At 39.7% G+C, this 13,733-nt stretch overlaps 1 protein-coding gene and 1 pseudogene across 3 annotated transcripts in view; one reads left to right on the forward strand and one right to left on the reverse strand.

The window, feature by feature from the left end:
• The window catches only part of Klhl32 (kelch like family member 32), a 164,052-nt gene that overhangs the window by 96,665 nt on the left and 53,654 nt on the right, over positions 1-13,733 (reverse strand). The gene's annotated exons all lie outside the window — the stretch shown is intronic.
• On the forward strand, positions 9,906-10,596 carry LOC127232491 (serine/arginine-rich splicing factor 7-like; annotated as a pseudogene).

The following is a 13,733-nucleotide window of genomic DNA, read 5'->3' on the forward strand; positions in this document are numbered from 1 at the left end:
AACAAAAAGCCACTTTTTCTAGAGTGCTTAAGATGAAAGCCTTGAGACATGAGCAAAGATATGTAATAAATGAGTAAAACTGAGGGGGAAAATGGGTTTGTGTAGTACTTTTTGCCAGTGAGAAAGCTTTTCTTCTCTCTGTGTGTTTTGGGAATAATACAGTAGAAACTGAGGTTCAGGCTGGGAGATCTGCCCTTGACCATTCAGGGATGTGCATCTTCCACAGTGAAGGAAGAAAACGCACAGAATAGAAACAAACACAGGTGATGGGGGATGTCCTTCGGTATATATGTTTCTCTCATTGGTTGATGAATAAAACACTGTTTGGACAATAGAGGCAGGAGGACAAGCGGGACTAAAAGAAGAGAATTCTGGGAAAGGTAGGCATAGAGGGACCTTGGAGAGATGCCATATAATCGCCAAAGGAGTAACAGGCCTGGGCATTCTCCAGTAAGCCAAGACTACGTGGAAATACATAGATTTATAGAATTAGGTTAATAATTTAGACAGAACTAGCCAATAAAAAGCCCTAGCCATCTGGCCAACATTTTTATAATTAATATAGCATCTATATGCTTATTTGGTGCTGTAGGACCTGGCAGGTCAGGAAAACTCCAGCAACACACAAGGATGTCTGAAGGCATGATGACAGGTAGATGAGGCGCTCCCTGTCTAAAGCCCCACAGGAGGTGAGTCTTCCCCACCAAGTATGCTGTAGGGGAGGTGGTTAGGGCAGTTTCAAAAGACAGAAGGAATGAGAAACTTGCCAATAAAAGGAGCAAGGCAGACACATTTCAGAATAGATTGGAACTGCCTGGTAAGGACCAACCTTCAGCTACAGCCAACAAGAGTTGACTGTCACCACTGGATCCTCAGATGGTGTCACAAGTGAGGCTCAAGGCTAGTCCTCTCTCAGGTCAGTGACTGGTTCTTTATGCTGTGCCAAACTTCTGACACATGCAGGGAGTAGGGATGCGGGCCTGTGCTCTGGCCCTCCAGAACTGTTCCTATTCAGTCACCACATGGCATATGGCTACTATTTTCTACCTCAAACCCATGATGGTTAGTGTCTGACATTTTACCTGTGCTCTGAAAGAGACTACAGCTCAATTACTCAGACTTTCATTTGAACTAGTACAGTTCTGGAGTACAGAACTCCCAGGGAATTTCCTTATAGTCCATAAGACACAGTTCAAAGTGCTACTATTCCATTTCTCTAGAATGCAACAATACATCAATCTGTAGCTGCCTATCACATTTTGATGTATTCCTTTTTTGAATTTATGAATTAGTTTTGAAATTTTTTAATTTAAAACTTTGGGGATTTTTGTTTTGTTTTGTTTTTACATCCCAACCAATGTTTCCCCTTCCACTCCTCCCCCCAGATCTTCTCCACCCTACCTCTCCTGTTCCTCCCCATCTACATCCACTGCTCCTCCTCTGTTTCTCTTCAGATGTGGGCTGGCCTCCCATGGATATCAGTGAGCCATGAGGTATCAAGTTGCAGTGAGACTAGGCACACCTTCTATTAAGGCTGGATGAGGCATTAAAAAAGCACTCAATGCAATTTTCCCTTCAGTGTGTCCCTGATATTTGGGAAGTCCTTTAAGTATTTGCTGAATTATATTTCACTGAAAGCAAAATAATAAGAGATAGTTCTTATGGCATATCATACAAAGGAAACAAAATATTCACAAATTAATGTAGCATATTCAAATTAATGCCTCCATTCAAATGTTCTTCATGTTATTCTGTCCAAATTGAATATCTACTTGCAAAATAAATCTTCCTACAAATTGTCCTGGAGGGCTGTGGCTACAGCTCAGGGGAAGAGCATTTATCTTGCATGTACAAGTCCTGGGTTCGATCTCCAGCAGTGCAGAAACAGCTATCCACCTGTGCACTGTACTAGTCTCAAAAAAACACATATATTTTTGCTATCATGTTGTTGTTTTTTAAATTAGGATGACAAAACACATATACTGACTAGCCTGTACAAATACTAAATGCTTCCAGCAGAGGGCTCAAGGACTCCATTTTTAGGGAAGCATTGTGAAATTTGTGATCTAATAGAGTTAAAAACTGTCTAAGGAGGTACTTCTTCCTTCTGGTCACAGAATCACACATCTCCAAGTTCACTTAAAAATAATTCAAAACAGTAAAAATGTCAATCTTGCCAAAAGCAATCTACAGATTCAATGCAATACCCATCACAATCCCAACACAATTCTTCACAGACCTGGAAAGGATAATACTCAACTTTATATGAAAAAACAAAAGACTCAGGATAGCCAAAACAACCCTATACAATAAAGGAATTTATAGAAGCATCACCATTTCCGAGTTCACGCTCTATTATAGAGCTATAGTCCTGAAAACAGTTTGGTAATGGCACAAAAACAGATAGGAAGACCAATGGAATCTAATTGAAAACATTGATATTAACTCACACACCAATAGGCACCTGATTTTGGACAAAGAAGCTGAAACTATACAATGGAAAAAAGGAAGCATCTTCAACAAATGGTGCTGACATAACTGCATGCTGACATGTAGAGACTTCAGATAGTTTCATATCTATCAATACATACAAAACTTAAGTCCAAATGGATCAAAGACCTCAACATAAATCCAGCCACACTAAACCTCTTAGAAGAGAAAGTGGGAAGTACCCTTGAACAAACTGGTACAGGAGACCACATCCTAAACATAACACTAATAGCACAAAACAAAGATTAAAAATTAATAAATGAGACCTCCTGAAATTGAAAAGCTTTTGTAAGGCAGATGACACAGTCAATAAGACAAAATGGCAGCCCACAGAATGGGAAAAGATATTCTCCAACCCCACATCTGACAGAGGGCTGATTTCCAAAATACACAAAGAACTCAAGAAGCTAGTTAACAAAACAACAAGTAATTCTATTAAAAAGCGGAGGACAGAACTAAATAGGGAATTCTCAATAAAGGAACCTAAAATGGCTGAAAGACACTTCAGAAGGTGCTCAACACCCTTAGCCATCAGGGAGGTGCAAATCAAAACAACTCTGAGATACCATCTTACTCCTGTCAGAATGGCTAAAATCAAAACCACCAAAAACAGTTTATTCCAGAGAGGATGCGGAGAGAGTGGTACACTCCTCCATAGCTGGTGGGAGTGCAAACTAGTACAACCACTTTGGAAATCAGTATGGTGGTTTCTCAGGAAAATGGGAATCAGTCCACCTCCATATCCATTAATTCCACTCTTAGGCATATACCCAAAAGATGCACAATCATACAACAAGGACATCTGTTCAACAATGTTCAGAGCAGCATTATTTGTAATAGCCACAACCTGGAAACAACCTAAATGCCTCTCGATTGAACAATGGATAGAGAAAATGTGGTACAGTTACAAGATTTACTACTCAGTGAGAAAAAAATGGAATCTTGAAATTTGTAGGCAAATGGATGGAACTAGGAAAAAACATCCTGAGTGAGGTAACCCAGTCACAAAAAAAAGCAAACACAGTATGTACTCACTCACATATGGTTTTTAGACATATAGCAAAGGATTACCAGCCTATAATCCACACCCCCAGAAAAGCTAGGAAACAAGGAAGACCCTAAGAGAAACATACATACATGGACCCCTGGAGAAGAGGAAAGGGACAAGATCTCCTAAGCAAATTGGGAGCATGGTGGGAGTGGAGAAAGAATTAGGAGGAAGAGGAGGGGAAAGGAGGCCATGAGGGAGCAGGAAGATTGAGTTAGGGAAAGAATAAAGGAGAGCAAGAAAAGAGATACCATAATAAAGGGAACCAGTGTAGGTTTAAAGAGAAATCTGGCACTAGAGAAATGTCCAGAGATCTACAAAAATGACCCCAATTAACAATCTAGTGGAGAGGCTACCTTAAATGATAATGAGATTGATGACTACCTTATATGCCGTCCTAGAGCTTTCATCTAGTAGATAATGGAAGCAGAAGCAGACACCCACAGCTAAACACTGAACCAAACTTCTGGAATCCAATTGCAGAGAGGGAGCAGTGATGAGCAAAGGGGTCAAGAGCAGGCCAGAGAAATACACAGAAACTGCTGACTTGAACAAGGGGGAGCTCATGGACTTCAGTCTGATACCTGGGAAACCAGCATAGGATCAGCCCAGACTCCCTGATCATAGGTGTTAGTTAAGAGGACTAGGCAATCTATGGGGCCTCTGGTAATGGATTAGTATTTAACCCTAGTTTACAAATGGACTTTGGGAGCCCATTCCACATAGAGGGATACTCTCTCAGCCTAGACACATGGGGGAGGGCCGTGGCCCTGCTCCAAATGATATGACAGACTTTGAAGACTCCCCAGGAAGTCTGTTCCCTGGGGAGCAAAAAGGGGATGGGGATTGGTGGAGGGGGAACAGGGGAGGATGGAAGGATGAGGATGCAGGTACTGGGATTGACATATAAAACAAGCTTGTTTTAAATTTAAAATAAAAAATTATCACAAAAAATAATAATCCAAAATAAAAAAAATGGAATTAGAATGAAGTATCATTATTTATGTGTCCAGCATTCACAGATAAGAATACTTGTCTAATTCCAGCAAAGGCAGCAAAGTAAATTTAGCCATATGTGTTTTGTTTGATTTTACTTGTTTACCTATGTTTTAAGAAAGCAGGAATTCACTATGTAGCTCAGGTTAGCCTCAATGCACTGTGTAATTACAGTTGACCTTAAAGTTGTGATCCTCCTGCCTCACCTTCATGAGTGCTGATATTACAGGAAGATATAGTCATATTCAGCTTATGTAACCATTTAAATATCAGGAACATAAATGAGTCAGAGAAAACAGGAAATTGAAAGCAATATAAGATCAGAAAACAATATAAGTAAATAAATGTTATAAACAATGTAATAAACAACACAAACACACACAATAACAGTGCTCCTTCTATTACAAGTGGGCTTCAAAACTAAACCAGAGAACTGAAGAGATGGCTGGATGGCTAATATAATTTCTGCAGCAGCTTGAGTGCCCAAGTGCAGATCCTGGGCACCTGTGTTTAGGATGGGTTTGGCCATGTGCCTGTAACTACAGCAAGTGGGGCAGAAACAGGTAGACCCTCCCCCACCCCTCAAAGGAAGGGGAAGCTTTCTGATGAGAACACCTAGCCAGATGGGGATCCCCAAGGAATCTAATTGAAAACCTTGGTATCAACTCACACACCTATAGGCAGCTGATTTTGGACAAAGAAGCTGAAACTATACAATGGAAAAAAAGAAAGCATCGTCAACAAATGGTGCTGGCATAACTGCATGCTAACATGTAGAGACTGCAGATAGATTCTTATCTATCGACACACACAAAACTTAAGTCCAAATGAATCTAAGACCTCAACATAAATCCAGCCACACTAAACCTCATAGAAGAGAAAGTTTGATGGGTAATGAGAGGGGAAGACAGTGCCTACCACATGCTCAGGCATGGGTGGGAATACCCCACACGCATACACTACATATAGCTCACATTAAGACAGATCTATACAACAATATAACATCAAATGATGAAAACACTATAAATGATTGTATTTCCTCTAGACCCAGATATCTAAAGAAACATTTCCTACAGAAACATCATTGGATGTTTTTCAGGGTGATGCCTTAAAAAATATCAGAAGAAAAAAGTAAAACACAAAAATAAACCTGCTCAAAATCCAAGCATTGCTTTCAGTATACAATCTGAAATATAAGCAGTATTTCTTAAAGGAGTCTGTCCCTCTGTAGAGGACAACTGGGAAATTTGCATGGACATCTCCAGTCATCCGAGAAGGATGTCAGATGTCAGGTGATGTAAAGAGCAGCCACCAAGGATTCCCCTATGGCTGGGTACTGAGATGCCCTGCAGTAACACACATCAAATAAGGTTTCATTTATTAAGATGAAAGGCCAAACCTTAACTTTAACATGGAACCATGTTTTTTATTGTTTTTCTGCATGACAATATGTTCACTTTTCTAGTGTTATGACACTAAAAGATGAGTAGAAACAACCTTAATGTCTTTGTCTTGGACTTTTACTGAGTTACCCACTGTTTACAGCAGTACAGTGTCAAGGATATGCTCTGGTATGTGTGGTCCCAGTAAACACTCATATATCAGCCAATGGTCCTAGGCATGGCCAAGCCACCTGTACATGTAGACAAATGTTTACCCACCTCTGGGAAGAATTACTCCCCACTATACATGTATTGACTTGATTTCTAAATAAAGTTTTCTTTACATTCATCCTTTACTATGGTCATGTCATCATTGGAGTTCAGAGGTCAGTTGCATTATATAAGAATTTCATTCCAAGGTAGAAAGGGCCTTCTGTGAGATATTATCATAAGCATCTAAATCAAATTTGGGGGTGGAGGGAAATGTCATTTCATTGGCATTTCTCTGAGACATTTTTAAAAATAAAAGTTATCCCTATGTCACTTGCCCTCTACTTTCTCACCCTACACAATCCTCTTGTTCCAGTTTCTCCTTCATCTCTTCATAACACTTCATTTTGTTGTCCCTTCCTTGGCAGATTCCCTGTTCCTCCCCATCCTCCTCACCTGGTTCCTAACTCAATTCCTAACCTAATCTATTTAAAGCTTTTTGAGTCCCTTTCATGGTGAATAAACAATGAGTTAGTGTACCCCTTCTCCTGCATCCTCACCAGCATCTACTGTCATTTGATTTATTGATCTTGACCATTATGAGTGGAATAAAATAAAATCCCAACATAGTTTTAATTTACATTTTGCTAAAGATATTGAACATTTTAAATTATTTCTCAGCCATTTGTGCTTCATCTTTTGAAAACTCTGCTTTGGTCCATGCTCTATTTTTTAAATTGTGTAGTTTCTTTTCTTGATTTTCAGGGTTTTTTTTTTCTTTTACTTCTTTATATATTCTAAATAATAATCCTCTATCAGATTTATAATTGGTACAAAAGACTTTTCCTATCCTGCAGCCTACCACTTTGTTTGAATGATGGTGTGTCCTCTGCTGTATAGAAGCATTTAGCTTCATATGGTCCCATTTATTTATTATAAGTCTGAATGCCTTTGCTACCAAGGTCCTGCTCAAAAAAAATCCTTTCTTGCCCCAATGAGTTCAAGTATAGCTTCTACTTTTCCTTTATCAGAATAAGGATATTAGGTCCTGTGTTGAGGTCCTTGATTCATTTGAAGGAATTTTTGTGGAGTGAGGAATATAAATATATTTTCATTTTTTTACATGCAGCTATCCAGTTATCCAGTTTGATCAGCACTACTTGTTGAAGATGCTGTCTTTGTCTTTTCTACAGTTTTTTTTTTTTTTTTTTGCTTCTTTGTGAAAAAAAATACCTGGTGTTTGTATATGTATGGACTTATGTCCAGGTCTACATTCTGTTCCATTGATCAACATGTCTGTTTTTATTCATATGGAAACAGAAGGTTCCTAAAACACATAAGCACACACACACACACACACACACACACACACACACTTATAAGGTGTTGAAAGAGAGCTACTATATAATGGAGGGAGCTAATACCCAACTAGACATTATATGCTATCAGATAAAACACCCAATACTAGGAATGCACTGTACCTTTTTGTGGTGTTGGACAATGAAGTTCCATTGGTTCCTCAAACATTACAAGCTATTGTTAATATAACTGGTGATCTTTCACAGCTTAATGATAAGACAATATTGCTGGAGACCATATATATATATATGAGAAATTGAGAAAATACTTAACTGGAAACCTCACCCCCTACTGGTTAACATTTATAGTGCTGTAAGGTGCTATAGATGCTACTAGAAGAGAAATGTGATTATTAATCTCATCCAACTACAGACCCTTTGAACTACAATTACTACCTGCCTACAAGATATGACCACAGGTATAATTAGTGGCACAAATGATTTGGAAGTAATCAGACAGAATTTGAAGTGAATTTAAGGCCTGTTCTATTTGATGGTACCCATACCTGACACTATTAATGAGTTTAAGAACCTGAGACTAGGTAGGTCATGGGCCTAGGGGAAACCTACTACTATTATTCTGCTAAATGAACAGAGAAATAAAATGACTCCTGGTTATATATCTTTATACTCGTATATCAATACAATGTTCAACCTTCATCAGAGAAGCTTTATCTTGCAGTATATAGTATTAATACAGAAAACCGTAACTGTCAGATAACATGCAGAAAATAAGAGACTTTGAAATGCTCAGCCCTAAAAGTCACAACCTTTCCCATCAAGTCTCAGGAGCCAATGCAGAAGAAGCTGCCAGAAAGATTGTAGAGCCAGAGGTAGTGGATGACTCCAAGAAAACAGCATTTCCAGATACAATAAGGCAGAAGCACAAAATCACACATGCACCCACAAATACTGTGACAGTACATACAGAGCGCCTATACAATATCAATCCAGAAAACTCCTGCCATGGGTTGGAGAAATGGACATGAAGTCTCCCCTCTACCAACCACCACCAAAGAAGATAGACATAATTGATAGCTACTGGGAAGAAAACCAGTTTTTAATGATGTAAAAATGGATATATTAACTATAATTCAGGGCAGGGTCCATGGTCAAGAGTAGTCAGCCAACACAAATTGGACTTCATGGGTCTTCCTTCCTTCCTTCCTTCCTTCCTTCCTTCCTTTCTTTCTTTCTCCATTCCTTTCTTTTTTATTGGAGGGAGAACATGAAGTTGGCTGGGTAGGGAAGAAGTCGGGGATATGGGGAGAGTTTGGAAAGGGATGGAATATAATGAAAATATATTTTATAAAATTTTCAAAAAATAAAACATTATTTAAAAAATAAATAATTGTAAAAAGAGCAAAACTGGGAAATTAGAAGAAAAAAATTAAAAAAAAAAAAAGAACATCAATATGTTGGTTCTGCCTACTGATCTGGAAGCTAATCTCTAAAGTGTAGCCATGGTTACTTTTTCTCACCAGAGAGCATCCCAGACATTAATCTGCTGAAGGAGTGGCTTTACAGCTGTGTAAGTATAAAGTACAGTGTGAGGAAAATCTGATCAGGTCATACACAGATACTTAGTAAGGGAGAAGATGGGCAGATGGCATGAAAAAGAACCCTCCTGTATAGCTGAGCCAATCACAGAAAGAACTCTTCTGTGCAACTCCATGTCCTCTACACCTAACCCTCTCCATGAGGGACAGCTAGGCATTGAGCACATGCACGCGCGCACACACACACACACACACACACACACACACACACAAACACACACACACACCCCATACATATACAAACATGCATATACACATACCACGCATACAAATGCACAACACACACGCACACACACATACACACACGCACACACAAAACAAGATCAGGCTTTTACCGCATTCTTATTATTTTTGAACAGCAAATCAGCCAAGGTTAACTGACATCTTGGTTAATATGACATCTTGGGAAATGACCAGCTCACATTGGCATATAGCATCTAAAACCGACAGCAGAGGCTTGTGTAAGGTGTGGACACAGTTTATGACACATGACTGAGTGTGAAAGGACTTAAACTCAGGAAGCTTACAATTCCATTCTTCTTTCAATAATAAAAGGGGGAAACTCCCCAGAGGCAAATAACACCTATTTTTAAAAGAGTCAAGAAGGAAAATTGACTGACAGGACTCAAAATTTCTCCTCAAGCTTCTGTGTAGAAAAATCTATTATGTACAGAAATGCAGGCATGAACAATTTCACATCCTAGCAAGAATTAAAGCGAGGAGAAAATGACCATTTTCTGCAAAATAAAAATACTCTCCTCGAGTCCGCCGGGAGTGTCAACATGGACCGACGTGCAGCCACTTCTGTGCTACTCGCGCTGTGAGCACTACGAGCTTGAACCGAGTTCGCAGGCCAGCTGTCATGTCACGTTAATTGCGGTATGGAGGAGAAACCAAGGTGTATGTTGGTAACCGGGGAACTGGTACTGATAAAGGCGAGTTGGAAAGGGCATTCAGTTACTATGAACCCTTAAGAACTATATGGATTGCCAGAAATCCTCCAGGATTTGCCTTTGTAGAATTTGAAGATCCTCGAGATGCAGAAGATGCAGTTCAAGGATTGGACGGGAAAGTGATTTGTGGTTCTCGAGTGAGAGTTCAATTATTGACAGGAATGCCTCAGAGATCTCATTTTGATAGGCCACCTGCCCATTGTCCCTTTGATCCTAATGATAGATGCTATGAGTGTGGTGAAAAAGGTCATTATGCTTATGACTGTCATCGCTATAGCCATTGAAGAAGAAGCAGGTCACGATCTAGATCACATTTCCGATCTAGATCACATTTCCGATCCAGGGGAAGGTGATACTCTCGCTCACGAAGCCGGGGAAGGAGGTCAAGATCAGCATCTCCTCAAAGATCAAGGTCTGTGTGTCTTGTAGATCAAGATCAGCTTGGGGTATTTCCAATCGAGTTCCAGGTCGAGATCAAGATCCAGGTCTATTTCATGGCCAAGAAGCAGCCAATCAAAAACCAGATCTCCATCTCCTAAAAGAAGTTGTTCCCCATCAGGTAGTCCACGAAGAAATACAAGTCCTGAAAGAATGGACTGAATGTCTCAAACTCACCTTTAAGGGTAAAGTTTTGTTTACATTGTTATAAGGAATTTGTTAATGTATGTAAAATATAACATAGGAAGGATCATTAACCATCATCTAATCAAAATGGATCTGGGTTATTATATTGCTCTGTAAAATTCTCAGCTGTTAAATATGCTTTTGTTGAATTTATTAACATCTTATGGTATGAAAATGTGGGTTTTTATTTGGCACCTTTAAATAAAAATTTTCTAACTAACTAAATAAATAAAATACTCTCCTCTGGAAGATGGATTTCAGCTGCACCCTGAAGACCCTGGGACACAGCTGAGATGGCTCCAGAGCCTCCCACCCTCCAGGTGCCTTCAGACACTGTGAGATGAATACAAGGTCTTGAAATTAAAACACTAAACTACTACTGAATAATTTTCATGCTGTTCCCAACAGATACACTTCAGCAAATTTCCTTCTAGAATTGTTTTATGTGCTACAACCTGGGTAAGGCTCATAAGTAAATCTGATGGAGATTTTTTTCCACACCAAGTGACACATTTGCCCCTGAAGGAATCAGCCGTGGGAAAGCAGATCCGATTAAGATTGCTGCCACTCTGCTGCCTGATGCTCAGGTCTCTAGAGAATAGTATTCTGTTGTGGGGAATAAATATACTTTCAGTCAAAATAAAGTGCTACATATACATACCTCCCAGCAGGCATCCTATTCTTTGTTGGTATCAAGGTCTATCACATGACAGAAACCATCATCAATACCCTGCATATGTTTGAACAAGGGTTTTACACACACACACACACACACACACACACACACACATGCACACACAAGCACGAACTTATAAGAACCAAATGAAAACTAGAAAAAAAAAGCCTTTAATACATAAGAACATGAAAACTATGGAAGATTTTCCTGTGATATTCTACACTTATCTGTGTGAATAGTTTTGTATAATTGCCATTATATATAAGAATGTCTTTCATTTGCAAGAGTACCACATTTTTTTTTATCTCTTAAAGATTTAAAAATGGTAAAAGTTACAGAATATTTCCTCATGAATATGACACTGAAGAGTTCTCTGGGTCAGAGAAAGGCAATTAGAATGTGTGCCCCTAAAACACACTGAACTCAATAAGTTAAGGGCTGGTATCTCAGTTACTGAAGAGAAAGGCCATATCAACACTATTTTATTCTTTAGATGCTGATACGACTGGCTCATAGCTGACAAAGTTAGCAATATTCAGACATGGAGTGGTTGAAAGAAGACTGTTGGCATAGCATTTCTCCTTCAGTTCTGGGCTTCTGGCTTTTGAACAGGCTACGAGTGATACGGCAGGAAAGAAAGAGTTCCCTGGAAAGAAGAGGGAAACTAGCCACCCGTCACACAGTGTAAACATGACAGCCAGGCTGCTGAACAGGAAACTTGGGGCCCTGAGTTCTACTTGCTCATCCCAGAACTAAGCTACTTAGTTCCTAGAGGTTATTTTAAAGCACCGAGTTAGTTAGGATTCTTTTCTTCATAACGTAGTTTCAGTGTCACCTGCTCCTCCCCATCATCGAGCTGAAGGTTTTTGTCCATTTTCCTGTTGTCTGTCTGTCTGTCTTATGGCAATCACGACTGGGATGCAGGATCTCATATTCTCCTCATCTTTCTCATGCCTCTTGTGAGACATGAGAAAGTGAGATGGAGGAGGCCAGGAAAGAGGAACCATTGTTCTTACATACCCAGAGTACGTGAAAGCTGGTGCTTTCCTGGGTTCATTCTTCCTCCTTCTATGGCTGGTCTTCCTGATGACAGTCTCTAGAACAAGGCTGGTTCCCCAAAGAGGTTCTGCCTGTTACCTCTGTCCCATCACTGTCACTGCTGCAATCCCAGCAATTGTTTGTGGCTGTGCAGGGGTACCACAGGGCTGCAACATATCTTGAGCCTAGTCCAGGCAATTTGTTAGCAGTGTGTAGACAGAGAAGAATGCTTTCTAATGAGTGCAAAGACAAGTATACGCTTGTGAGACATGTGCTGGTGATAGGAATCATGCACACATGTTCAGAGGAGCTATTATCATTGGGGAAAAATTTGACTTTCCTTCAACACTTCCTGGATGAAATCTGTGGGACGATTTTAAGAAGGCTGTACTTTAGAACTGTGTGGAGGAGGAACACACACACACTGTTGAGCTTAGCAGGATTCATTCATCACTCCCACTCTGTACTCCTAACTTCTCTCCAAGACAGCACTGATTTTCGACACTTCAAATACTTGCATTTTATACTATGCTTACTACAACGAGCTAAACATATAATCAACTGTCAGTGTGTATGTGTACATGTGTGTTTGTATGTGTATCTGTATTCCTCCTACACACAGCTCTATAGTGTGTGTATATATATATCACATATATATACACATACACGTATATACATATATACACATTAATAAAAAACAATGAAAGTCCATAATGATATGTAACAATGAAGAAACTGGATAAACTATGCTTTCATTTATACTACTACATTCCAGATTCTTCTTTGCCAAATGCTAATTTCAATTCCATAGTAAGAGAAGGCATCTTTGCACATTTCCCAAATGTGCTAAAATGCATTCTTTTGCCATCATCTGTATTCCAGTTTCAAGGCAAAATGGATTTATTACAAAGTCAGTTTTTGAGAGAGGTCTCACTCTATAACCCTGAGTGGCCTGGAATTTGCAATATGGGCAAGGCTGACCTCAAATTCACAGAAAGCACTTGCCTCTGCTTTCTGAGAGCTGGGATTAAAGGCAGGGCCACCACATCTGACTATAAAGTCATTTTGATGTTTAAGAAGCCAAAGCTCTGCCAGGCAGTGGTGGCACTCACCTTTAATCCCAGAACTCAGGCAGAAGCAGGTGGGTCTCGGTGAGTTTGAGGCCATCCTGGTCTACAAAGCTAGTTACAGGACAGTCAGGGCTGTTGCATAGAAAAACCGTGTCTTAAAAAGCCACAATTCCTATCTCATCTTCCAGTTTGTAGCAGAGTAATGATATGGAACAAGAATGAAAACTCCAACCTCACTGACATGGGAGGCACTCCCTATTGAACACACACACACACACACACACACACACACACACACACACACAGAGCAGACTAAGGAAATGGATTTG

This window comes from Phodopus roborovskii, unplaced genomic scaffold, assembly GCF_943737965.1.
Source record: "Phodopus roborovskii unplaced genomic scaffold, PHOROB, whole genome shotgun sequence".
In the NCBI taxonomy this organism is placed as follows: domain Eukaryota; kingdom Metazoa; phylum Chordata; class Mammalia; order Rodentia; family Cricetidae; genus Phodopus; species Phodopus roborovskii.